The sequence below is a fragment of the Rhinoderma darwinii genome, chromosome 2, assembly GCF_050947455.1.
Source record: "Rhinoderma darwinii isolate aRhiDar2 chromosome 2, aRhiDar2.hap1, whole genome shotgun sequence".
Lineage (NCBI taxonomy): Eukaryota > Metazoa > Chordata > Amphibia > Anura > Rhinodermatidae > Rhinoderma > Rhinoderma darwinii.
Window position 1 is genome coordinate 27,093,131 of NC_134688.1, and position 27,395 is coordinate 27,120,525.

At 45.0% G+C, this 27,395-nt stretch overlaps 1 protein-coding gene across 3 annotated transcripts in view; it reads left to right on the forward strand.

Moving 5' to 3' along the window:
• The first annotated feature begins 719 nt into the window (after window positions 1–719).
• The window catches only part of AMOTL1 (angiomotin like 1), an 83,634-nt gene continuing 56,958 nt past the window's right edge, over window positions 720–27,395 (forward strand). For 2 of the 3 annotated variants that reach the window (XM_075851492.1, XM_075851493.1), the window contains exons 1-2: window positions 720–851; window positions 25,052–25,201. The gene's annotated coding sequence lies outside the window, so the exon portion shown is untranslated. Of the gene's footprint in view, window positions 852–5,517; window positions 5,622–25,051; window positions 25,202–27,395 lie in introns of those variants that run through there. The other variant, XM_075851494.1, reaches the window with a different exon arrangement.

Here is a 27,395-nt window from a genome sequence, read left to right on the forward strand (position 1 = left end):
TGCGGAAAACTCCGCTGCGGACCATAGACTGCGCTGCAGAATTTTCAGTCCTCAGCATGCACTGTCTGTTGCGGAGAAGAAGCGGAATTTCACTGCGGATTTCAGCCTTTGCAATGCAAAAACTGAAATCTGTGGCAAGACCGCTGTGTTTTCTGCAACGTCTGAATTACCTGTCAAATATGCAAATGTTGGTGCAAATTCGTTGCGTAATTGCCCGAAATCTGCACCAACATTTGCAGCGGAAAAACTCTGCCACATGTGAACATGCCCTTAGAAAGTTTGATAACAACTGTGGAAAGTAATAACAGTGGTCACTCGGATTTCCCCAAAAAAGATGTAACTAAGAACTGGTGACTACTAAACAGTATTGTGCCATATAGCGCCATTGAGTATTACTGTGTATTCACACGAGCAGGTTTTGTGTATCTGGAGCACGAAGAGATAAAGATGAGATGTAGCGTCAGGCGCTAGGACCCGGGAATCTGAGTATTTAGTGGGAACACTGCACTAGGACCCGGCGTCGTCAGTAGAAATTAGAATCTTCGTCTTCTGATACTGAATACACTGTGGGGCACTAGGACCCTGCGCCGGCTGTTCTGCATTACTCACTAAGACACCGTTCAGGCCATCGCCGGCACTAGGACCCGGGGCGGTAGACAGCTAGAGGAGACTCGGCTCTAGGACCCAGCTCGGCTCGCGCATTCCTCTCATTCCAGTGAATGGGGCTGATTGTTGGTGCAGAGCGCCGGAGTGCAGTACTCACTGCCCGGAGTGACGGGACCATGCTGAGCCCCCCGGCCGCCCTCTGCCACCCCTGCACCCAAACTTACTCCCAGGGACCCGTGTGAGAGGTAAGGAGGCGCCTTTGTTTCCAGTTCACTCTGCAGAGCCTGGAAAAGTAGTGTGGTGTGCGGGCACAGGGACGGGGTGCCAGCCTACATGCGGGGGGCAGCGGGTCCGGGGCATAGCACGCTGGCATCAGATGACTGCCACCCCTGACCTGCTGCCAGGCCACTCACTACATCAAGTTACTGCTATACCAGTATTATCAATGATAATGTCCTATACACAAAGTGCAGCTCTGCTACATACACACCTGACATCTACACACAGGACTGTTATTATATATATGTATTATTATTATTATTATTATTATTATTATTATTATATGTATTATTATTATTATTACTATTATATGTGTTATTATATGTATTATTATTACTATTGTTATATGTGTTATTGTATTATTTTATAGTCACTATTATTATATGTATTATTATTACTATTATTATTACTCTTAGTATATGTATTATTATTGTATTGTTTTATTTTATAGTCACTATTATAGATTATTATTGTATTTATTATATGTATTATTATTGTTTTAGGACTTGTATTATTGTTATTATTGTGTTTATTATTTGTAATATTGTTGTTTTAGGACTTATATGTATTATTACTATTATTAATATAGTTTATTATTGTATTATTATAGTTTTTTATTTTTATTTCTATTATTGTTTTTGTTGTTTTGTATTATTGCAAACACTGGACCTCTTATCTGCCACCATTTATCATCATCATCATCTCCGGTGTCTTGGCATAATATCTCATCTGAATTATCACTAAATATATCATTGTTGTTATGATTATTGTTATGTATCGCCCAAAAAGTAACCCCATACTGGCACATTTCGTCTACTGTCAGTCACTAATAAGTATTATTATTATTACTTAATACTTCCTCGCCATGATTATTATTGTCCCTTATGCAGCTCCCATTCCCTGGCTCCTCTGATCTGCTACCAGCAGGGACATAGCTGGTGGAGCGGCTGACAGAACATGTGCCTCTGGTACTGGGTGCCAAGAGGGGGCGCCAACAAGCTTTTTTGGGTATCTAGATAGTTAGGCTATGTTCACACGGCAACGCCATTTACGTCTGAAATTACAGAGCTGTTTTCAGGCGAAAACAGCTCCTGAATTTCAGACGTTTTGACAAGTACACGCGTTTTTTGCGGTGTCTTTTACGTACGTAATTGGAGCTGGTTTTCATTGGAGTCATTGAAAAACGGCTCCAATTACGTCCCAAGAAGTGACATGCACTTCTTTGAGGCGGGCGTCTTTTGACAGCGACGCGTAAAAAAAAATGTTTGGAGCCGTTTTTTCGGGCAGAATTCGAGGCGTAAAACGCCTGAATTACGTCCGTAAATAGAGCGTGTGAACATACCCTAAGAGCAACAAACTTAAATGGGGTTGTCTTCACCCATACGCCCTATTAGGCCCCCACTCTGGACCCCCTCTATGAGTCAGAATGGAGAGCGGCTTACGAAAAGACTGGCAGTCCTGGCCCAAACATGGTCAGCCATTCATACATTTCCAGATGAGGCTTCCCTGGGAATATCAGATAGGTGGGGGTAGAGCTGCTGGGCCTCGGGTCTGGCTTCATAAGAGATCCCCTTTAATCTGTTACCCAGGTGTAGGAAAGTCTTGCGACACCTCCGGCTACCAGGTCATTTATTTATACAGATCATCGTCAGTGTTATTATAGTAGTATGATTAGTAGTATTCCTTGTGTAAAATTAAACCCCTATACATTAAGGCACGTATAGTGATACTGGAATACCGATCAGCTCTGCTACATCAGTATTACTTTTCATTTCTGCTATGATTTCTGTTTAACCTACAGCTCTTGGGGGCGATTTGCTCCAATCCAGAAGAGTTAAAGAACGACATACAGTAGAAGCGGCCATATACACGTGCCACGGCAGATGTTTACACCTTGACAGCTTAGTGTCAGGTTCAGGTGGGGGGTGCACTGTTCACAGTCTGCAGATGTGGATTTTAACATCATCACTGGCTCGGATGCTTTGGGTGTCAAGTAGCATGTTGATTCATTATGTAGGTGTTTGGCTTCAGAGCTACTGTCCAGTGCCAGGGCGCCTTGACTTTAATGTCTTCTCTCCATAGACGTTAATGGACATGTGGTGTTCAGCTACAACTATTTGGGGTCTCTCCGTTATTGAAGTGAAACTCAATGCTAGTCTATGTGCTGTAAAGTCATGCATTATACCAGGTGTCAATGCTACGTGAGTGCACTAATACATCAAAAAAGAAAGAAAAAAAATTAAGCAACTTTGCAAATAGTTTTGATTAAAAATCTCCTAACGTTTTGTGTCTACAGCTGCTATGCAAACCTATGTGTCTCCATGGTTACAGACTACAACAACCTTTTTACTGCAGTCATACTCCTTTCCATATGTCCCCTACTTTTTTCTAACCCACTGAATGTGTGTTTGTTGCAAAGGTTTACATACCCTTGAAATTTGGAGCAGTTCACGATCACAAACCTTCGCAGATTCAGGGTGGTCACTCTTGCTGGTCGCTAGGCAGCAGTCCAAACTTATTTGTAGGCTGCCTAGCAAGCTCTGTGCTTCCACAGCATAGTCTGAAAGGCACCGTAATAAATATTCGCAATCAAAACTTTCATTTTACAAGGTTTCTCAGGTTCCTATAAATTAGACATTAAAAGTTCTGCATGTAATACACTAGTATTAAGAATTCAGCTCCGGAGCTGAGATGTCGGAAGCCTCGGTAGCAGGATTCTGCTGACACACACACACACACACACACACACACACACACACACACACACACACACACACACACACACACACACACTTTATAGACTTCAACGTGTCGACAGTGACTGCAGTGTGGACATAGCACAGTCCTGCACCTGCGCCCTGCCCTGGCACCCCCGATCTGCTACCAGTAGCTAGTGCCAGGAGAGGGGCGCCAACAAACCCCTCCTGGTAGCTAGGTACAAGGTTGCGGCAACAATTTTAAAGGGGCTGTCTTAATCCATATGCTCTGTTAGCGCATATGGATGTCATAGAGGGGGAGTCCGCCGCTCGGGAACCTCCTCTATGAGCCAGAACGGAGAATTGCTTGCAAAAAGGCTGTTAGACCTGGCCCAAACATGGTCAGCCATTTATACATTTCCAGACAAGGCTTTTCCCTGGCAATAGCAGCTGATAGTCGGGGTAGAGCTGCAATGGGTCTGCCTTCTTTTTAAAAAGGGATCGTCTTCATAAGACATCCCCCTTTAATCCGTTCCCTAGGTGGAGGGGTAGGTTTGCACATAGGTACAGGCGTCTGAGTATCTGTGTAATATGATGTCACAGATCTGATTATTTATTTACTCAGTACCCATTGGCATCTAGTTACTAGCAATGAGTAGATGGCGGGTACTGGGCACATGCCAAAACTGTATTTAAAAGTGGTCTTCTGGGGGGGGGGGGGGGGGAGGTCTTCTCAAAGAAGATATGCAGCATGCAAAGTATATGGTGAAACGAAAATGTGTCGGGGGTGGACTACTAAAAGAGGTGGTTTTATGGAGAGGTCTCACTGTAGTCTGAATGGATCTGGGGGAGAATAGCGCAGCATCAGTTGTACCATCCATCCTGTGCAAAAATACTGGAGCCGCCCAAAAAATAGCTCAGGGAGAATGATGGTGGCGCAAATACTTCTTAAAGGGGTATTCCAGCCTAAAGCATTTTTCACCTATTCACTTTATAGGTGATAAATGGTAGACCAGTTGTGGTCCGTCCGATGTTCACTGTCGAAAAAATACTGTTATTACAATAGTTCCGACTTTTATGGAAGCAGCGATACCAATTACGTTCATTTTTTTCATAGTTTACATATCTTCTGGGAGAAAATGGGAAAAGTTTTTTTTTTTTAATGTTAAATATTTTTTGGGGAAATTTTATTTAAAAAACAATGTCCGTGCCACTAGAGGACTTGAACTGTTGATCGTTAGATTGCTGGTACAATACACTGCAATACTTCTGTATTGTGCTTTTTTTCTTTCTCCTATTAAGTCCACACTCTGGACAAAGATGGCATACCTGGGGGGCCTTCATTCGGTCACCAGGCTGCCCTGATAACCATGGGCACCCTCTATCGCGTTGCAGGGTGGGGTGATGGGGTAACAGAGGGGGCCACCACCCACCACTGTCTGACGACTTAGATGCCATAGCCGCCATTGATCACGGCATCTGAGCAGTTAAATGTCTGGGATCTGAGTTATCTCCGATCCCAGCCGCTAGAGCAGGGTTTCTGCTGTAATTCAACTCTGACACCTGGAGTGTAGGGAGCGGGGTCAGCCCGCGAGCCAGCTCTATACTTCCCTCTACGACTTCCGTCCTACATGTAAAGTAAGCTAACCAGGAGGTGGCGTTAAAAAGAGAAACTGTTAAACATGTCGAGCAAGATGCGCCAAATTTATCATACAGCGTGCGCCACTCTGGTCAATTTGACTCATCTAATGTTTTTCATGTCCACCGTGGGCTGGGATTCTCTTTTGAAGCCCGTGACCATAATTAGCCAGTCCCTGAGCTGCGCTCCGCAGTCCCTCTGTCGGCAGCAGGTAGACTCGTGGCTCAGTAAGGGCATTATATCTGTGTTCTGGAGATAGACGGAAGGAAGAGAAGGCAGGAGGGGCGCAGAGAAGGAGGACAGGATATGGAAGCAGACAGAGCACATAATACCGTGTTGGGGTTGGTGTTTTATCGTCATCTTTCGCTCAGGATTTATCAGCGAGGAAACGTTCTGCAGCAGTGAGTAGAATTTCACGGGTCTAGAACGTATTGTGTGATATTTTTGGGATGGCGGGTTCCGGTTACCTCTTCACGTGAGTTCTATTGTTACCCGGTGCATTTCTACAGAAAACATCTGGACCGTATTTAGCAGCAGAAAGAGTCGTCGTTTAAGATTTAACCCTTGAAGGCAGGGACAAAGACATGCAGGGTATTGTTCCTCACTCCAAACTTCACTCATTTACACTTCTAACCTCCTGATGTGTCTCTGCGGTAAAGCAGTTCTGCAGAGAAGAGTGGCCAAAACTTCCTCAAGGACTAATATCAAATGATAGGATTTGGGGGGCACTTACTTTTCACTTGGACGTGGAATAACTTTCGTTGCTTTAATAAGCTCTCTGGGCAACCTGCCTGTGATTTTTATTTTTTTATTCAAAGTAGAAGATCTAGGAAATTTCTCCTAGAACCGATTCTAAGTGAAGCCGCAGTTGCAGTGCCACATGTAAAAACCGTGGTCGTTTTTTTTACATAGGTTTTTTCCCTATTGAAGTTAATGGAGGAGGAGGAGGGGGAAAACGCAAAACGGCATAAAATTGTCGTAATGAATATTTCTTGCAAGTTTTTTGGTAGGCTTTAGGTAACTGCCTAACAAGAGGTGAAGGGGTTAAGGACTCCAGATCTCCATACTGCTGTTGTCACTCATATGGAGCCGGAGTAGTGACCAGGGAGGCAGGTATTTTTCTGTTATCCCTTAGAAGAATGCTACAGTCAGCATCTTCTGATCATGAAATGGCTGATAACAGATAACAATAGATTGTATTATCTACAAGATATTCTCTAAATTCCCGATAGTTTCCGGTCCCCAATCTGGGACTCTGAACTATCTGGATAACAGGGTTCTTTTCGCTGATTCCCTGCCGCTGCATTCCCCTTATACTTGAATAGACAGGTGGTCGTGCTTGTGCGCTATTTGCTTGTCTCTTTCTGTAACTTCTGAAGACTAACGGTACGTCCACAAACAGCATAAACATGGCAGAAATTCTGCAGAGTATTACAGCAGCAGCACTGCAGAAAAAAACCACACAGCAGAATACCGGTGCACAAATTGACCTGCGATGCGAATTCTCAATCTGCAGTATGTCAATTTTTGCAAAAACACTTCAAAATTTCTGCACGGAAAACCTGGACAGAAATTCTGCAGTGTTTAAGGTGTTTGTGGACATACCCTTAAAGGGGTATTCCCAAAATCATAAATTACCACCTATACACAGGATATGTAAAAATTCTCTGATCACTGGGGGCGCCACTGATCAAGGGAACGGTGGTCTCGAACCCCCTGATCTTTCTCACTACACCCCCTCGCAGTGTGGAGAAGCTTGAATGGTGGTCGAGCATGGGCTTGTCGCTTCATTCACTGTCTATGAGAATGACAAAAACAGCCGAGAACTATATTCAGCTGTTTCCGTCTCCATAGGCTTTGAACGGAGCAGCAGCACGCATGCTCGACCACCGCTCCATTCAATGACCTCCACACTGCGGTCGAGCAGTGAGGAGGATCTGGGTCCTCGGGACCACTGTTCTCACGATCGGTTGGAGTCCCAGTGATCAGAAAATTGTCACCTATCCTGTGGATAATTTATGATTTTGGAGATCAAAACTTCTGGCATGTCTCTGACATAGACAAATTTTTGAATTAGTGGGGTCCGGTTGCTGAGCCCCCCACCATCGCTGAAACAGAGGGGCGCTGTTGCCTTCTGACGCAAATTATCCTGAAAATCCACTGCAGATTTGCCTAGTGCAAATCCTGACCATGTGACGATATCCTTTTGTTTTACTCTCGGGAGGACAGTGTCTCGGATGAAGAGAGGAACTTGTGTACAAGTCCTGAGACAAATGTTTAGATGATGAGAAGCTCCTTTCACTGCTTTAAGGTTCAGATCTCCTGTGAAATACATTTAGTTGGATTGTGGTTTGATTTCTGGTCATGATTTGGGAATTTTTTTTGTCTTATGTTTTTGAGACTAAACTAATGTTTTTGTTCTTTTAATTGATCTCTAGTGGCCAGTTGCTTTCCTTGTATGGATTTGCTACAAACTCTATCCACTAGACATAAAGATTTACTCTAGGCTGTAACGTCTATGGCTGCGGCCCGTGATTCTGACTTACCCTCTGACGGCCGCGGCCATGGACACGTGAGTTCTCGACGGCATCTCCCTCCTGGGAGACGCCGGCACTCACTTCCTGCATCAGAGACTGTCTCCCGCAGGGCGGGCGCGCACGGCCTCAAAGGGTCAGTGCGCGCACAATTGCAGGAGATCTGCAATCAGTCCAGAATGCTGCTGGACTATAAAAAGGGCTCTGCCCTCTTGAACATTGCCTGAGCGTTGTTGTGTACCTAAAGTTTGTCTTGCAAATGGTCTCCTAGTGTTTTTTTCAGTTCCCAGTGTTACCCGTTCCTGCTGCCTGTACCCTGTACACTGGCGTAGCTATAGGGGTCGCAGCGGTCGCAATTGCGACCGGGCCCCGAAGCCAGGGGGGCCCACGGCCCCCCGCACCACATCAATAAAAAGTTACTATAGTAACTCGGGCCGCGGGCCCCTGTTACTATAGTAACATACTTTACTTACCTTCCTGGTTCCGGATCGCAGCGGAGGTCCTGATGTCAGGCGCTGTGCGCAGCGCATGACGTCACAGCGCTATGCCGCCGCGCACAGCATCGAGACTACAGAACTCCCGCCGCGGCCGAAGAGGAAGGTAAGCTTAGCCCTGACTGGCGGGGTCCGACTCCCGGGACCCGCCAATCAGCTGTTTTGAAGGGGCCGCAGCACTCGTACGAGAGCTGCTCCCCTTCATTCCGGTCACACTGTGAATCGGTGTCGGCGATTCACAGTGTGAGCAAGTAGTGAAATGAAGGGGAGAAGCTCTCGTACGAGTGCTGCGTCCCCTTCAAAACAGCTGATTTGCGGGTCCCGGGCGACACATCAGCTATTGATGGCCTATCCTGAGGATAGGCCATCAATGTTTAGGGACTGCACAACCCCTAAGCCTACGATGTAGCAGGCTTAGGGGGCCCATGAGACAGGATCACAGATTGTGTGATCCTGTCTGCTGGGCCCTTTATCTAAGCCAATCACATGGTAGGCTTAGATACATGGCCCATGTGTGATCCTGTCTGCTGGGCCCTGTATCTAAGCCTACCACACTAGGTTTAGATACAGGGCCCCAGCACACAGTAATCTTATACTGTATAAGATTACTGTCTGCTGGACCCTGTATCTAAGCCTACGTTGTGGTAGGCTTAGATACAGGGTCCCACAGACAGTATCACACATGGGCCCTGTATCTAAGCCTTAGGGTATGTGCACAGACACTAATTACGTCCGTAATTGACGGACGTATTTCGGCCGCAAGTCCCGGACCGAACACAGTGCAGGGAGCCGGGCTCCTAGCATCATACTTATGTACGACGCTAGGAGTCCCTGCCTCGCTGCAGGACAACTGTCCCGTAGTGTAATCATGTTTTCAGTACGGGACAGTTGTCCTGCAGCGAGGCAGGGACTCCTAGCATCGTACATAAGTGCGACGCTAGGAGCCCGGCTCCTTGCACTGTGTTCGGTCCGGTACTTGCGGCCGAAATACGTCCGTCAATTACGGACGTAATTAGTGTGTGTGCACATACCCTAACACGTGTTACTAATCATTTTTTGTGTGTTTTCTTACAGGTTCGGTCATGGACTACAGGGATTCCAGGACTACTTCGATGACAGCTTTTTTTTTTTATTAATAAAATGGTTAATGAGGGTTGTGTGTTTTTATTTTTTTATTTCAATAAAATATTTTTTCTATGTCTTTGTGTTTTTTTTTAAACTTTATTATCACCGCCTTAGTAATGGCCGCCGGCTGATTGACAGCATCCATTACTAAGGCGGGGCTTAGTGTTAGCCGATGCAGAGGCTAACACTAACCCCCTTTATTACCCCGGCACCCAGGGGTGCTGGGAAGAGCCGGGTACGATCCAGTACTTGACCATTTGTAGTGATGGTCGGCCACTGGGGTGGTCGCAGGCTGGTATCAGGAGGGGAAAGGCCAGATACAGTGGCCCCTACTACCCTGGTGATGCTAGGCTGCTGCTGCTTTATTGTATCTGGCTGGTTATGAAAAATGGGGGGGACCCCACGTCATTTAAAAAAAAATAAAAAATTGGAAAGAACGATGTCGGGTCCCCCCCAATTTTCATAACCAGCCAGATACAACACAGCAGCAGCAGGAAGCATTACAAGGGTGGGAAGGGCCACTGTTTTTGGCCTTCCCCAGCCTAATACTACCAGCCTGCGGCCACCCCGGTGCCTGCCCGTCACTACAGATGGTCGGGTACTGGTTCGTACCCGGCTCTTCCCAGTACTCCTGGTGGCGGTGGGTACCGGGGTAATAATGGGGGTTAGTGTAGCCTCTGCACCGGCTAACATTAAGCCCCGCCTTAGTAATGGAGGTTGTCAATCAGCCGGCGGCCATTACTAAGGCGGTGATAATAAAGTTTAAAAAGATACAAGCACATAGAAAAAATATTTTATTGAAATAAAAAAACAACCCTCATTAACCATTTTATTGAGAATAAAAAAAACGCCGTCATTGAAGTCCTCGTATCCGAAGTCAAACAACCGAACCTGTAAACAAACACACAAAAATAATCAGTAACACATAAAGAAGCAAAATTATTATTCTTACCTTTCCTGGGTCCAGCGCTGGAGCCGCAATGTCAGCGAGCTGGGCCCTGTATCTAATACTATCATGTGTGATACAGTCTGCTGAGCCACTGTATCTAATCCTATCATGTGTGATACTGCCTTCTGAGCCACTGTATCTAATCCTATCATGTGTGGTACTGTCTGCTGAGCCACTGTATCTAATCCTATCATGTGTGATACTGTCTGCTGGGCCACTGTATCTAATCCTATCATGTGTGATACTGCCTTCTGAGCCACTGTATCTAATCCTATCATGTGTGGTACTGTCTGCTGAGCCACTGTATCTAATCCTATCATGTGTGATACTGTCTGCTGGGCCACTGTATCTAATCCTATCATGTGTGATACTGCCTTCTGAGCCACTGTATCTAATCCTATCATGTGTGATACTGCCTTCTGAGCCACTGTATCTAATCCTATCATGTGTGGTACTGTCTGCTGAGCCACTGTATCTAATCCTATCATGTGTGATACTGTCTGCTGAGCCACTGTATCTAATCCTATCATGTGTGATACTGTCTGCTGAGCCACTGTATCTAATCCTATCATGTGTGATACTGCCTTCTGAGCCACTATCTAATCCTATCATGTGTGATACTGTCTGCTGAGCCAATGTATCTAATCCTATCCATAGTTTATAGGGTCGTAGTGCTATAGATATGCTATGCTGTCTCATATACACACTTTTTTTGGGGCGGACACATATGTATTGGAGCTATTTCCCTGACATTTTAAGCCCTGAGGGTATGTTCACACGGCAGCGTCTGTTACGGCTGAAATTACGCTGCTGTTTTCAGGAGAAAACAGCACCGTAATTTCAGCCGTAATGGCATGTGCAGGCGTCTTTTGCTGCTTCCATTACGGAAGTAATTGAAGCTGGTTTTCCATGGAGTCCATGGAAAACGGCTCTATTTACGTCTGAAGAAGTGACAGGCACTTTTTTGACGCGGGCGTCTTTTTTACGCGCCGCCTTTTGACAGCGGCGCGTAAAAAAAATGACCGTCGGCACAGAACATCGTAAGACCCATTCAAATGAATGGGCAGATGTTTGCCGACGCTTTTGAGCCGCATTTTCGGACGTAATTCAATGCTAAAACGCCCGAATTACGACCGTAAATAGTGTGTGTGAACCCAGCCTTCGTGACGCCCCCGGCTGCTAGTGCTGCATTGTTGGGTCACTTAGGAGACCCAGCGATGCAGCTGAAAGCTGCGGACCGTCGGCCATGAGAAGTTTGCGGGGGGGGGGGGGGCCCAGTAAGAATTTTTGCATCGGGGCCCATGAGCCTCTAGCTACGCCCCTGACCCTGTATCCTGTGCTACCGTGCCTCTGTGCCGTCTAGAGTTGAAGTCGAGCTGTGTCTTTCACTACATCTACTGTGTTACACCCACCGGTTGTCTGGCTACTGCCGTAGTCTTATGTTCAGCCTGAATCACTGCTACTGTCTACATTGCCACAGGTACCCTTTCTGGACTATAGACATTGTATTGTACCTGGTTGGCCAGCTGCCTATCCGCTACGCGGAATGGCCCAGTGGGTCCACACCCCACACCGTGACAGTACGCTCAGGCCATGGATCCCGCTGGTCAATTGCAAGGTCTGTCACCCTCCCAAGCCATGCAGGTGGACCTGCAGAATCTGCGAGCACGACAGGATCAACTTTTTGTGGCAGTAGACTCCATGGCACAGCAGCTTGGGCCGCTAGCTGCTTCCTTCTCTGTTCCTGTTCAAGTTCCTCCAATTGAACCTCCTGCTACACCTCCTGGCAGCTCCGGTTCTGATCCTCTGTTCTCGCTGCCACCTCGTTTCCATGGAGACGCAAGCAGTGCAGGGGATTTCTTAACCAGTGTCATATCCACTTCACCCTGCGCGCCAGAGCATTTCCTTCAGACGAAGCCGGGATTGCCTTCATTATCTCGTTACTTGCCGGCAAGGCCCTGGCGTGGGCGAACCCAATCTGGGAACGACAGGGACCCGAGACCCAAGACTTCCAGGGGTTCGTGCAGTTATTTCGTACGATGTTCGAGGAGCCTGGACGAGTCTCGTTGGCAGCCACTGCTATGCTGAACCTTCCACAGGGAGATGCCTCCGTGGACGACTACACCATCCAGTTCCGGACCATGGCAGGAGAACTGTCCTGGAACAATGAGGCGTTGGTATCTCCCTACTGGCATGGGCTATCACCCGAGATCAAGGACGAACTTGCTGCCTGGGATCTACCATCTACCTTGGACAACCTGATTCTACTTGCCACTCGAGTGGATATAAAGCTCAAGGAAAGATCTCAGGAGGTTCGACAATGGAGACGGAGTCCTAGACTGGCACCCAACTTCCAGCAACCCCTCTTGCCTACTTCTACTGCTCCACCCGAGGTTCCTATGCAGGTGGACCGGATTAAACCGTCAGTCCAGGGGAAGCCGCGCAGGAACAGATTTCATTAATCGGAAAAAAATTTTTTAGCGCAAATACAAGTTCCTGCATTGCTAAAAGGGAAAAGGTCTAGTTTTTCCAGGAGAATCCCTGAATCTACTTGACAGTAATTGAAGCTGGACTGAATCAGCCGGTTGTAGTCCATCTCCATCTCCTCTCCCTCACTGAATTTTTTGTGTTGTGTAGGTTTGTTTTATCCAAGAATGGCAGTCTGGCTAACAATAGAAGTAAAGATTTTCCAAAATGCAATTTTTCATTTTTATTTTTCGCAATTTGAGAGTCTAGTGGGAAATGGCCAATATTCTAGGTATTTTTGGGCAAGGCGAGGCATTATTCATGAATTAAGGGGGCTTTTTGAAATGACAGTCAGACACCGTCTGTACGCATAAGTTAGGCAGCTATTTATTTAAAGGAGCAGACAACGCCCTGGAGATACAGTGGTTTGGTGTTCAAAGGGATGTTTGTATTGTAAATATGTTTGTTTGTGACGTAAAACAAGGTTATTGGCACCACTTATCGCAGTCTCCTTTAATTTGACCATTAGTTGCAGTCCTGCATGGAGTACAGGCGGACGCCATGCTCTTCCCACCTCCACCCATATAGATTAATATCCAGGGAGCTCACAATCCATTGTCCATACTTAAAGAGGCTCTGTCACCAGATTTTGCAATCCCTATCTGCTATTGCAGCAGACAGGCGCTGCAATGTAGATTACAGTAACGTTTTTATTTTTAAAAAAACGAGCATTTTTGGCCAAGTTATGACCATTTTTGTATTTATGCAAATGAGGCTTGCAAAAGTCCAAGTGGGCGTGTTTAAAGTAAAAGTCCAACTGGGCGTGTATTATGTGCGTACATCGGGGCGTTTTTACTACTTTTACTAGCTGGGCGTTCTGACGAGAAGTTCTGACGCCCAGCTTCTGGCAGTGCAGACACAGCGTGTTCTCGAGAGATCACGCTGTGACGTCACTCACAGGTCCTGCATCGTGTCGGACGAGCGAGGACACATCGGCACCAGAGGCTACAGATGATTCTGCAGCAGCATCAGCGTTTGCAGGTAAGTCGATGTAGCTACTTACCTGCAAACGCTGATGCTGCTGCAGAATCAACTGTAGCCTCTGGTGCCGATGTGGCCGACACGATGCAGGACCTGGGGCAGGAAGTGAGTGACGTCACAGCGTGATCTCTCGAGAACATGCTGTGTGTCTGCACTGCCAGAAGCTGGGCGTTCTGAAGAGAAGTGGATGATACTTCTCGTCAGAACGCCCAGCTAGTAAAAGTATTAAAAACGCCCCGATGTACGCACATAATACACGCCCACTTGGACTTTTGCAAGCCTCATTTGCATAAATACAAAAATGGTCATAACTTGGCCAAAAATGCTCGTTTTTTAAAAATAAAAACGTTACTGTAATCTACATTGCAGCGCCGATCTGCTGCAATAGCAGATAGGGGTTTCAAAATCTGGTGACAGAGCCTCTTTAACCCAGCTGCTCATTTCAGCAAAGAACATCCAAAATAGATCAACATGGGACAAAGTATGTGGATATCACAATAACGTCCACGAGACTTGGCATGGCCAACAATTTTCCTCTGCTATTGCTGGTTTACAAGGGCAGTTAGAAGTTGATCTACTGTATATAAAAGCCTGTCCTAGCTAAGGGACTCATTGATATCAGTGGTTGTCCACTTAAGTCCATTGTTTTCAATAGAGACCACACCGTGCCCCCTGAATTTTAAAGTGCCCCCTGGTAAGGAATGAAATACTCACCTGCCAACAGTCCAACGCTGCTCCCATGCCCTGCTGCCACCCTGACCTCTTCCAGCCAGACTTCTGTGAAATGCCACCTGTGTCACAAAGAATGCACCATGCGGCGGTGCAGTGCTGGAAACATTTTCAATTGCATTTGTGTCTTTAAGACACGGATACAATTGATTTCAGGTGCCCGGTCATCGTTAATGGGACAGGATATGGGTGGGTCGGGGCTATTCAGTCCTGGGGCCCCCTCTGTCCCCATAGCAGTGGCGAGATCTGCCGCCTCCATTGGAGGTACACCACTGCTATGAAGTGCTTCAATGGGTTTACCAGGTTATAACATTAATGGCTTATCCATAGGATAGAGCATCAGTGTGTGAGTGGTGGGTGTCTAACCCCTTCTATCCCCCCTCAGTCAACAGAAAAAGAGACTGCAATATCCAACACGGAGTTGCTATCATCCATTCACACGGACAGTGCTGTGTTGGTTACAGCAGTGAATAGGCCGCGATGCTCTATTCTACTTACCGGCGGGGTCTCCAGGGGACAAATTTCCACTGATCACGCATTGATGGCCTGTTGTTGGATTTCAACATGCCCAAACCTTTGTTTCACTTGGAAATAAGTGCTGGCACTGTAATGATAGGGGTAGGGAAACGGACAAGTGAGCCCTAATCTACCCGCCACTCTGTCCCTGCCTACTTGCAGCGACCCGCCCTAGGCGACGGGGTACAACTGGGCAGCGGTCCCTACGCTCAGTAAGTGCACGAGACAAACAGACAAGGGTACACAAATCTAAGGGAAATGGGGCAGTTGCCCACGGCAACACCGTTAGCAAAAAGAGTGGTGAGCGAGCCAAGTCAAACCAGGAGTGCACGAGGTACCAAACGCAGAGCAGGAGAGTAGTCAGTAAGCCAGGGTCAGTATGGAGCAGGATCAAATAGTTAGAAGCTGTAGCTGGGCCAGAAAACCACACGAGAAGAATCACAAGCAAAGGAGGAACAGGAAAGGCAGGTATAAATAGACAGAGGGCGGGAGCTAGCTCCGTCTGGCCAGGCTGCGATAGGCTCTCCCACTTCTAAGCCTGCCATCCTGAGTGGTGGAAGATGGAGTCAGTCTCAGAGACTGAGACTCAGGTGCAGACTGATTACCTATGGGCGTATCCACAGAAGTTGTGCCTGGCAGATCCTTTACAGTACCCCCCCTTTTATGAGGGGCCACCGGACCCTTTCTAAGTGGACCTCTTTTATTGGGGAAACGAAGGTGGAACTTCCTGACCAATACCCCAGCGTGAACATCCCGGGCGGGTACCCAAGTCCTCTCCTCAGGCCCGTATCCTCTCCAATGGACCAGGTACTGGAGGGAGCCTTGGACCATCTTGCTGTCCACAATCTTGGCCACCTCGAATTCCACCCCCTCAGGGGTGAGAACGGGAACAGGAGGTTTCCTCGAGGGAGCCAAGGACAGGGAGCAGCGTTTAAGGAGGGAGGCATGAAACACGTTGTGTATACGAAAAGATGGGGGCAACTCCAGTCGGAAGGAGACAGGATTGAGGACTTCAATGACCCACCCTAGGCGACGGGGTACAACTGGGCGGCGGTCCCTACTCTCAGTAAGTGCACGAGACAAACAGACAAGGGTACACAAAGCTAAGGGAAATGGGGCAGTTGCCCACGGCAACACCGTGAGCAAAAAGAGTGGTGAACGAGCCGAGTCAAACCAGGAGTGCACGAGGTACCAAACGCAGAGCAGGAGAGTAGTCAGTAAGCCAGGGTCAGTATGGAGCAGGATCAAATAGTTAGAAGCTGTAGCTGGGCCAGGAAACCACACGAGAAGAATCACAAGCAAAGGAGGAACAGGAAAGGCAGGTATAAATAGACAGAGGGCGGGAGCTAGCTCCGTCTGGCCAGGCTGCGATAGGCTCTCCCACTCCTAAGCTTGCCATCCTGAGTGGTGGAAGATGGAGTCAGTCTCAGAGACTGAGACTCAGGTGCAGACTGATTACCTATGGGCGTATCCACAGAAGTTGTGCCTGGCAGATCCTTTACAGGCAACTTATTCTTTTCTCACTATTGAAATAAACATGCCTACATTCTGTATGGCCAGCTTCCCTTCTCCCTAAATGTATTGTTTCACATGTAGTAGCACTGGAGGGAGAGAAAGAGGGGTAAATTCAGATTTAGGCTATGTTCACACTGGCGTTTCGGGATTCCATCAAATTTGGCAAGTATACTGCAGCATTCATCGCTATTCTTGCTTTCAAAGTGACAAAAACCTTGACATAACGCTGTCAGACCCGGGATCCGTCAGGTGCTGCTTGGATCTGTCGTACGGGATCCGGAACAGCATCCAGGCTTCTGTCTTAAATGGAAGCCATGAAGCAGATGTGAACAGAACCTTACACATCTATTCCAGTTTAATAGTTGTGGTCTAGGATCTGAACATTTTTGAAAAACGAAAACTTTGTGAAATATTTATGGCAAAAATAAATTACTAGTCCCATCGCCGCCGGTATCCTTTGGTGCCATGTGTAGTCTGCAGTGACCTAAGGTCACATGAAATTCATCATTCATATGGATAGGCTGGAGACCGAGAGGGTGGTGGAGACACAGGCCTCAAAATTTTTCCAGAAATTGAAGATATTTATTTACAAAAATCTTCAACCCCAAGAAATTAAGGAATTGATGACCCCTATTCAATACACAACCTGGTATTTAACTAGAGATATTGCCGACACACTAGGCCGTCTACAACAATAGAACGAATTAAAAAAACAAAAAATAACACTTTATTTCCAAATGAGATAATTCTACTTAGCACTACTCGTTCTTAATCACTTCTTTTGGTACATACCTGGTGTCCATTTGCATTTGGGGGACAATTTAAGTTTAAATTTGTCTTATGGATTTAACCTGAGTGTTAAAAATTTATGCTGCAACAACTTTTCTTGTTAACAAATCTTATTACATATGTTCCTCTGTTATACGTACAATACAAAACTCAATAAGATAATTTTACAAAAAAAAAGGTCACATGATCGTGTCACTATGACCGAAATGTCTCTGCGTCCTATAGTAAATGGATGCTGCGGTCATGTGATGCTCGATCACCATAGACCTAATAAACAAACAAGGTGCCAAATGTTTTTGAAAAATGTCCTTCTCCCGGACTCCTCCGTTTTTGGCTTAGTATCACAAGACGACATTGGCTCTAAACTTTGTACATGGTTTTTTTAAAAAAAAAAAAAAGCCTAATTTAAAAACACATGAAAGTAACCTCTTTTTAGGAAAAAAGATTCTTGTCCTGTATAGTAGCAGACGCTTGTTTTCTATAAATAACCCATTAGATTTGTGGAACTTACTAGACTCTGAGACATTTAAAAAAATCTACGCGTAATTTGGGGCTGACCCTCATGAGATCTCTGCAGATCGTGAGAAAATAGTTATCCGGGTTTATTTTTAGTATCCTGGGAGTTGCTGGAAAGAAAAAGTGCAAGCATTGAGACATTCATTGCAGGGTAATGTCCTTTCTCCTCCCCTGGCGCAAGGGTCCCTAGTTTAATACTTGGCACTGGACGTTATCACGGCTCAGCAGAAGTGATACCTGCAGGAAACAGGAGATGAATGGAACATGTTTATGTTTAGTCCAGTGAAATGTTCACGGCTCAGATTACATTCTGCCCGAGAAGTCATACAGCACAGGAAGTCTCGGTTGAAATTGTTGTTTCAACCAGAAAGGCTCAGTGATAATAACACTGCAATGATTCAGACCGCTGGCCGGGCTTCTTTATGTGTTGCCTCCTATAAAGGTGTTAATTGAGGGGAATTTTAAATTTAAAGGGACACAAAACCTAAAATTGAAGGAGTTAAAAAATTCAGGATGAAAATAAAAATTACCTTTTTGGTCAGTTAAGCTCCTAGATCCAATCGTTTTCTAGAAACCCAGCCGGTAAAACAGGTGTCTATCTCATCTAGGTCCCCTCCATCTTTCGCTGGAGATAGACTGGGGGTGTGGCTAAACTTGGATGTTGGGCTTAGCTGGCAAGTCTTCTGCAGACAGAACAATTGGAAAAGGTTTGCAAACTGCATGAGGGCCACACCATCGTCCTTTGATGTCTACTGTTGGCAGAAACAAGGAATGGACATTTTGGATTTCAACAAGCCCAATCCCTTGTTTCTTTGGGAGATAAGATCCTGCCAATCCGTGCTCTGTATGTTTATGGGGGAGTCGAGGAAACTTCGGACCGAACCATAATTTTATAGACAGCTATCATATGTGTATGACTAACAAAAGCCTTTGTTATTTTAGATAATTTTATCGTTTTACATCAAACTTTTGAAATGTCGTAGTGACATGTCATACGTTTTGATCAGTGGAGTCCGGGTGCAGAGACACCCAGAAGTTCTCAGCCGAGCGATGTGCCTCTTCGGCTGTGATGGGATCACGTTGGCTCTCCTTGGAGAGATGTGGTTAGATGGAGGCGGGCTCATAGAAGTGTATGAGCCGGTCTTCGGCTAACCGCATCTCTCCAAGGAGAGTCGAAGAGATCCCTTTACAGCTGAAGGGGCACGGTGCCCGGCTGATCGCTACTGCCCCTTCGTTTCAGCAATTGGTAGGGGTCTCAGCATATGGACTCCCACCGATCAAAACCTCATACATTAATTTGCTGGAGAACAGTATTAATCTTTAGCCTGAGTGTTGCAGCCTACCTGAGCAGATATTCATCCACACTGGGAGGAAAATATTAAGAATGGCAATTCAAACGCCAGCCTTAAAGGGGTATTTCAGTCGTAAGAAATTGATAGCCTATCCTAAGGATAGGCCATCAATATCTGATCGTTGGGGGTCCGACTCCCGACACCCCTCAGCTATTGTGAAGAAGCCACGGCACTCCTTATCTGCTTGTACTGTGAACCGCCAACAGACTTGTGAATGGCAGAAAGCTGTAATACTGTGATAACCGCTACTACAAGTGTGTCGGCGATTCACAGTACGAGCAGTGAGAGTAATGAGTGCCTCGGAACCTTCAAAACAGCTGATCGGGGTTCCAAGAGTCTGACCCCCACCAATCAGATATTGATGGCCTCTACTGAGGATAGGCTATCAATATCTTATGACTGGAAAACCTCTTTAAATTAATCTACATTGGCGGAAAATGTGCTAAATGTATTAAGAGGTGAACACCTCTTAATATATTTGGTGCATCTATGGTTGTCTGTGTGACAGAAATGCAAATCTACACCTGCTATAAGCCAGTTTCTGGTGTAAATGATGATAAACTTGTCATTCCGGCGGAGGCCTCGTCCCCTCTAAACTTTACCCCATCTCTTGCCGCTTTCGGAAAGCGGTGAGAAAAATAAAAAGTCGTAAATTTTAGTGCAACTATGGCAAAGGCTAAATTTTGTGACTTTTTTTATGCTAGAAATATATATATATATTCCCCCCACTGTCTTTTAGAAGTCTCCATGGCCATTCCACCTGATATTTGGAGGGGCCAGAGCCTTCCTCTGCATTTTTAGGTTGTAGGGGGAGGTAAGGATGTATTTTTTTTCTCTCTCCCCCTCCTCTTTCTTGTGGGTGGATTTGGTGGGATTGGGGTTGAGAAACAAATCCAATTTTTTAAACTGTATGTATTTTTTTTATTTTGTCTAGTAAAAAAAAAAATGTCATTTTTAATTGTCATAAAACTGGCCACATCCCCATTGATCACGAGAATATGTCAGTGCCAACCATTAATAATGCAGCCATGGCAATTTCTAAAATAAATGGAAGTTTTAGAGCCTTTCATTAACTAAGAAAACTTTAATGGAGGGTAAGTGCTCAGACGCGGCCACTTTTCCATTGATGAATGGCACCGGCTCTAACATTTGGTTACAAAAATTAATGTTTTGGCCGATTACATTCTTAGTTCCGGTGAAGGGGAATCTTAAATTTACAATAACTTTCTGGCAACAGTTTAGAGAAGACCTTTTCCTGCTTCCGCATTACTGTGCCTCGTGCACAAAGCAATGTCCACAAAAATAGTTTAAAGAGTTTTGTGAGGAAGAACTTCACTGGTTGCACAGTGACCTGACCTCAACCCCATCCAACAGCTTTGGCTTGAATGGTGACTGGGAGCCAGGTACCATCCAACTTCATTGCCAACCTATTTAATGCCCTTGGGCCAAATAGATGCACATCTAGTGGACGGTCTTCCCAGAAGAGTGGAGCTTGTTTTAGCATCAAAGGAAAGGCCAATGCATGGTCAAAGAAAAACTTAGGAACTGGGTATATCTTTCAAACAACCAAGTATGAGTGCAAATTGTTATCTTACATTTTTAGTTAATATCTCAGGACTGGCACCACACAGTCTGGCAGACTCGTACCACAAAGACCTTGGGATACTGACAAAATAAAAATCGTTGCGCTCTGAAAACACTTGTGTATGTGTGGAAGCTTAACTGTAATTGGCATTATAATAAGAAACCGTTTTAGAATAATCTCAGCTATGTGTGCTGGAACATGGAAATCGGAAGTTCTCGGAAAAAACTTGTAGACCTATCACCGTCTTCTTCATTTTAATTTATTTGAAAATTCCAAAGTGCAGCTCAAATGGAAGAGAACTTGTAATATAGCGTGCTCTCTAGTTGACAACATGTGCACGGACAGTCCAAAAATACCCGATGATGTAAAGTCCTGAGATGTCTTCTGTGCCATTTTCTGGTATTCTTGGTGTAATCGGGGTTCTTGGGTATCCGATCCAGTTTGACACCAGTTATGGCTGCCATTACAGCGCTCATACATGCTTCTTCTTTCCTTCCATTTGTAGTGCCGCAGAAGAGCATGACACACTGACCAAAGGCAGATATCTGAAAAAGTCAATCTGCCGTGTTGGAATTGATCGGTTGTGGCACTTGTCGGCATACTTGGAAAGTCGTTTGTGACACAAGACATATGTGCACCATGGGCACGATCAAATCCAGGGTGAGATGGGTCTTCAAGAATAGCTTCCTCATCTTATCAATACAAGCCCAGCTCACGTCACACAATAAAGCAGAGATCGATCTGAGAATTTTCCGGGATTCATGGCCAGTGGGTCCTCTTTTACCCTGTATGTTAATTTAGTTTCCTACATGGCCGTAATCTCAGCACTTTAGTTTGTAAGGAGCCGTGGATACATCTACGTGGCTGAACATTTAGACTGAATTCACACATCGTATATTTGTTCCAGATTTGGTTGCAGATTTTGATGCAGATTTTTGAATCAAAGCCAGAAGTGGTTTCAAAAGAAATGGGAAATATTAAATATTCTCTCTGACGACCTCTTCCTTCTGGATCCACTTCTGGCTTTGGCTCTAAAATCTGCAACAAATACGTGATGTGTGAATCCAGCCTTACGGCACACCTTTTAGCGCCGCCGGTTGACTTCTTTTTGTTAGGGCATCAGTTGTTAAAGGAGTCTATCCGAGTTCCCAAATTCCCTTTTGAGCACCAGTTGAAAAGGTTTGATAAAAAAATTCTCACAGCTGGTTTCTTATTTAATAACTTCAAAGATAAACTCCCTTATATTGCTTTGAAGTAATTGCTGATGCGTCTCACACCACATCTCACGGTTAATTCCCAGTCTAGTGGAGATGTAGTTTATCACCCAGGCATTAAGTGTAGGTGTACGCTGCCTTGAGTGTGATCGTGGTGATGAAGTGCGTAGGATTATACTAGCTCTATACTTCTCATATGATAATAAACTCCACATCTTTCATTTATATAATACAGTAACTCAGATAGTCGTCCATTCTACACGTCCATAGATTATATGTAAAGCCTTTGTGATGACAAGTTTGCTATAATAATGGCTGGCCTGCCTTGACCTCTTCATATAATGGGAAAAACTGAACCGAAGTCTATAACTTTTGGAGGCTGCAGTCGGTGATGATACATTTTTGTAGTTGTATTGTGGAACTTGTGCCGCCTGGCCATGGGGTGGATTTGTGGAAATTTTGGGCTATATTGGATACATTTATCAATACTGAGTTGTGTCAACTCTAGTGCATCTCCACCCCCTACAAAAACCTTTTCAAGATGGTCCACACTTTGATCAACACTCAAAATAGTGTTCCTTCTGTACCACAATTGTATTGACATGGCAAGACGTGGCCTTCTATGCAGTTCTATATTGCAGACCAATGTTAGCAGACAGGAACAGATCCAGGACAAGTAGATTGAAGTCAGAACAAGGAGATGGGTCAGTATTGGAACCAGGATGACACCAGAATCAACCAAATAAATTGTAGTCTGAAGTTTTTTTTCATGAAGTACAATCCGGTAGATGAACCAAAGATCACTTACCGGAGATGTGTGGATCACAGTCGTGACTAAGGAAAGATTAGTTGTTGACTTCTTGCTCCAGTCCATCATACTTATGGTGTGTGGAACTGTTTGGTCAAGGGACAATCAATTGCCAGTACATTAGGGTTTAGCTTCTTCCTGTCTCATCATGAGACATTGTACATTGCCTGTGAAGAGTGGAAGACCTGTGCAGGTCAAACAGTTGGGCCTCCTCTTCCCATGAGACTATCGGAGGTGAAGGGGCTGCCATTTTATTTTGTACACCCTTGCAAGCAATAGACTTCTTCTTTGATAATGCCACTAAAGAGCAGTACAGCCAACTTCTCCAGCCGCCAGCTATATACAGGCACTGTTTATGGCTACTGTGTATGGGAAGAACACAGGAGATATAAATGGGAATGCTGTTCAACTCCTCCAGGGCCGGCGCCTTAAACTTTCACAATAAGTATATAGTGGGAAGGGAGACGATGGGTAGTGCCCCTGACAGTGCCCAAAATGCCTGAACAATTAGTCCTCCCCATGTCATTGCCTGGAAATGTGTTGTAACCTGGTATAAGCTCGATAGCAATCTAATCTCGATGGTGCCTGCTCGATCCTTTGTCCCTTCTGGAAATAAGCAGCGTCCAAGCGATCAGACAGCCACTTATCCCCCTGCCCCTTTTGAAAGAAATTTTGCATGTTCAGTCATTCGGAGTGTGCGGTTTAGGGGGCAGTCGGGCAGGAAATCTGTTGGCTGAATGATCGTTTACCCGACAGTTATCTCAAGTTTATGATCAGCTTAAGAACCCCATTCTTGCGCTCCAGTGTGGGGGATTAGAAAAGGGCAACCCTTGTGAATCGTTTTATCCTAGAAACAAATATGTTAATCATTACTTGGGCAGTGCTTACCGGCTATTTTATTGACTTTTTTGGTCTGCTTCTGTCTCATCGGAGGCTCAGGTTGCTGCTCTGTCCCTCCTGCAACTCTGCTTGTCCAATTGGTTGGTTGTATAAGCACCTCCTTTACTGCAAACCGGACAAGCTCGTAGCCTAGATCACGCATTTTTAATTTCAGAATTGAGGACATTTCTCTTTAAACATGTCAGATATATTAAATTTTTTAGATTTTAACTACTATACTTTTAATATGTATTATAGGTGGTTAAAAACTCATTGGTGCATAACAGTCACGGAGAGTAATTACTTGTACCATGTATTAATGATCTCTTCTTATCAGCTTGGCAGTCAGGACCACGCATCAGAGTATTAATCCTCTCCAGAGAAATTTTCCTGCAAGAATCAAACATCTTCCCATCTGTACGCTGCATCTGTATGCGAGCAGCCAAACACTATGCATCTTTAATAAAGCTTTGATTGAAAGTCGACGTAAAGTGGTTTCAAATCCGCAAAATTCCCATGTGACTGAGAGGCAAACTTTTAAAAGGTCATGTCTACATGTTAGACTATAAGAAACCAACCTGAGGATCGCAAGTCATCAAGTATTGAGAATCAAGTACAACTAGAAGTGGTTCTAGTCGGACCAAAATGTTATGTTGGAAACGTTTTGAAGGATGATATACCAATTCTTAGTCCTCTACTAAAGGTGAACCCATCACCTGCTAAAGGGATCTTGAGGGCTGAAATAATGAGAATGGTGTCAATCCATTTAATGAGACCATTTCCTCATGTTATTATTACATACACAGGTCTTATAATAATAATAATCTTGGTGAAATAAACCATAAAAAAAAGTTTCCCTCTGATGGTCCCCATAGGTCCCGATGTTGTTTTTGGCTGGGCTTCTGCTACACCTGTCCAACCCTGGTCTAAGTAAATAAAACCTCTATTTTCTGGTAACATTAGATATTTTCAGGGTGTAGTGTCTTGACTCCGTCTAGCCTGGAGCCATTTTTGCACCTTTTTGGGTCTTTATTACAGCTGTAACACCTGTTTCCTCCACAGTCCCTCTAGGACCCTATGGTCACCTATGTTCAGTGGGGGGTCTGGTGTTGCAGCCATAATATGTACCCTAAAATACATCATCATTGTCTAGCAATGGTTAAGTGCCCATGCAGTGGGCAGCAAGGTCTGTTGTAAATATCGCTATACGTGATATTTACAGTTTGTTCCGTCGATAATATAAATTTCTCTACCCGTTCAATGCTATGACGTTTATAGCCGGGTAGACTTGGCAATGATTCCCTATTGTCTTGTTTCAGGTGCCTCCGCAGCCTACTACAATCTCTGCGTCCCTATACCTTGTGATGAGACCGGCTGTGTTTACCCGGACTGTCCTCTATACAATACCAACAATGACCAATCATCAGTAGTCGCTGAGTCACCGGGCACCCTGAAAGACCAGGCTGGTGGTAAGTTATTCCCTATATCATCACCTTGTCAGGAGACCTATTACTTAGGTGTAGGGGGTTGTCCAACTCGGACAACTCCTTTATTGCCAAAAAACAATGGCGTTTTTCTGTGGATGTTGCCCATTACAACTGATCAGATTTTAGTCATTCAATTATATTTATAAATGGTTGCTATTTGTAACAACCAAACGTTCTTTTTCTTTTTAATAATGTCGTTTTAGCGCAATTGGGATCATGTTTTATTTTCAAGCAACAGTTTTAAAGGGAATGTGTTGCTAGCAAAAAATTTTTTTTTTTTTTAGTTAAACAATTAGTGTGTAGGTGATTAAACATTGTTCTAATTTTTTTTAGATTCTAATTTATAATATTTCCCAGCACTGGTCACTAGATGGAGCAATTCCCAAAATTGCAGCATTGCATGTGGTAAAGCAACCACATTGCTTTATGCTGCAAAATTGGAAAAAAATCCCTCGCTCTCAGAATCCCCCCCTCCTTTATCCTGGCTAGTGCCGGGAGAAACGAGGGGATTGAACGGTCAAACCTCCTACACTGTGTGTCGCCATTTTTTGAGCTAACACACAGTGTAGTACGTTAACATACAGTAGTAAACACACACTGAAACACGAACATACATAGAAATAACTTACCTGCTCCTGCCGCCGCCGCTCCCTCCGGTCCGTCTGCTGCCGCCGCTCCAAGTGCACAAGTCCGGAAGCCGCGACCGGAAGTAGTAATCTTACTGTCCGGCCGCGACTTCCGGTCTACAGGAAAATGGCGCCGGGCGGCGCTCAGTTCAACTTGGACAGCGTACACCATAGTGGATGGAACGGGCCCCGTTCGCATTCACTATGGGACTGTAGCTGCCGTATTCCATGTCTGTATGTGTCGTTAATCGACACATACAGAAATGGAAAAAAAAATGGCAGCCCCCATAGGGAAGAAAAAGTAAAAAAATAAAAAAAAGTAACACACAAACACACAAATAAATATAAAAGTTTTTAATAAAACACTAACATCAAACTGATATAAAAAAAACATTTTTGGTGACACTGTTCCTTTAAGAAAAGCTTCTATGGAAAGCTGTGGTTTTACATGCATTTCTTGGCTGCGATTGATGGATAGGGCATGCTGCAGTTTTGTATGGTACATATATAAAGTAACACAACCAAGCTCAGTGCATAGATATACGGTGCCAGAACCAAGCTCAGTACATAGATATAAGGTGCCAGAACCAAGCTCAGTACATAGATATACGGTGCTAGAACCAAGCTCAGTGCATATTTAGGGTAACAAGACCAAGTCTAAACCACAAAATATTTGTTTTGTGGGGGCACACCTATGTCTGTAATATCCCTTTAAGTTAGTGGCCCCTAACCTGTGGCTCTCCAACTGTTGCAAAACTGCAACTCCCAGCATGCCCTAGCTGTAGAGCCACAGGTTGGGGATCACTGCTTTAAATTGTTACTAAACGTTCACAAAACTTTTGACGTGTCATAGTGATACGTCAGAAGTTTTGATCACAGGGGTCCTAGCACTGAAACCCCCACCGATTGCAAAAAAGGAAGTGGCAGAAGGTGAGCGAGCGGTGTACAAGCTCAATAGAAGGTCTGAGTATGTACAACGCTGGCTTGCCTTTCCAAGGAGAGCTGTTCAAAGCCGATCAGAAACAAAGTTGCACATTGCTTACCTGAGCTTCTGCCGCTTTATTTTAGTGATCGTGGGGCTCTGAGAGCTCAGACCCCCACTGATCAAAACATCTGACATGTCACATGACCTTTCAAAATTTTTATGAAAGTTTAGTTCTACTTTAAGTGATACAATGAAAGAGCAACCGCTGGATTAGCATACATTGCTCACCCCATCAAATCCTAACATCTTAGGTTTGACTCAAATCCCCCTTAATAAAATCCAGTCCAAAGATATTGGGCTGGTCTAATTCACCCATCCTTCTTCCCCATAAAATCCAAAGCCCCATGACTGGTCTCAACCCTATAATTTTATTGACATTCATACACAATGCAGGCAGCACAGTGCAGCCGCTGACAGTTTTCAGGTTAGGGTGAGATAAGAATAGAGATAAGCAATGCTCCTCCTTCTTCTTCTGAGTGGACACAGACAGGTGGCGGATCAGTCAGCAGCATCACAGCCACTACGTCAATCAAGTGCCGGCACCTATCACCCCTTTTCTTCCCCC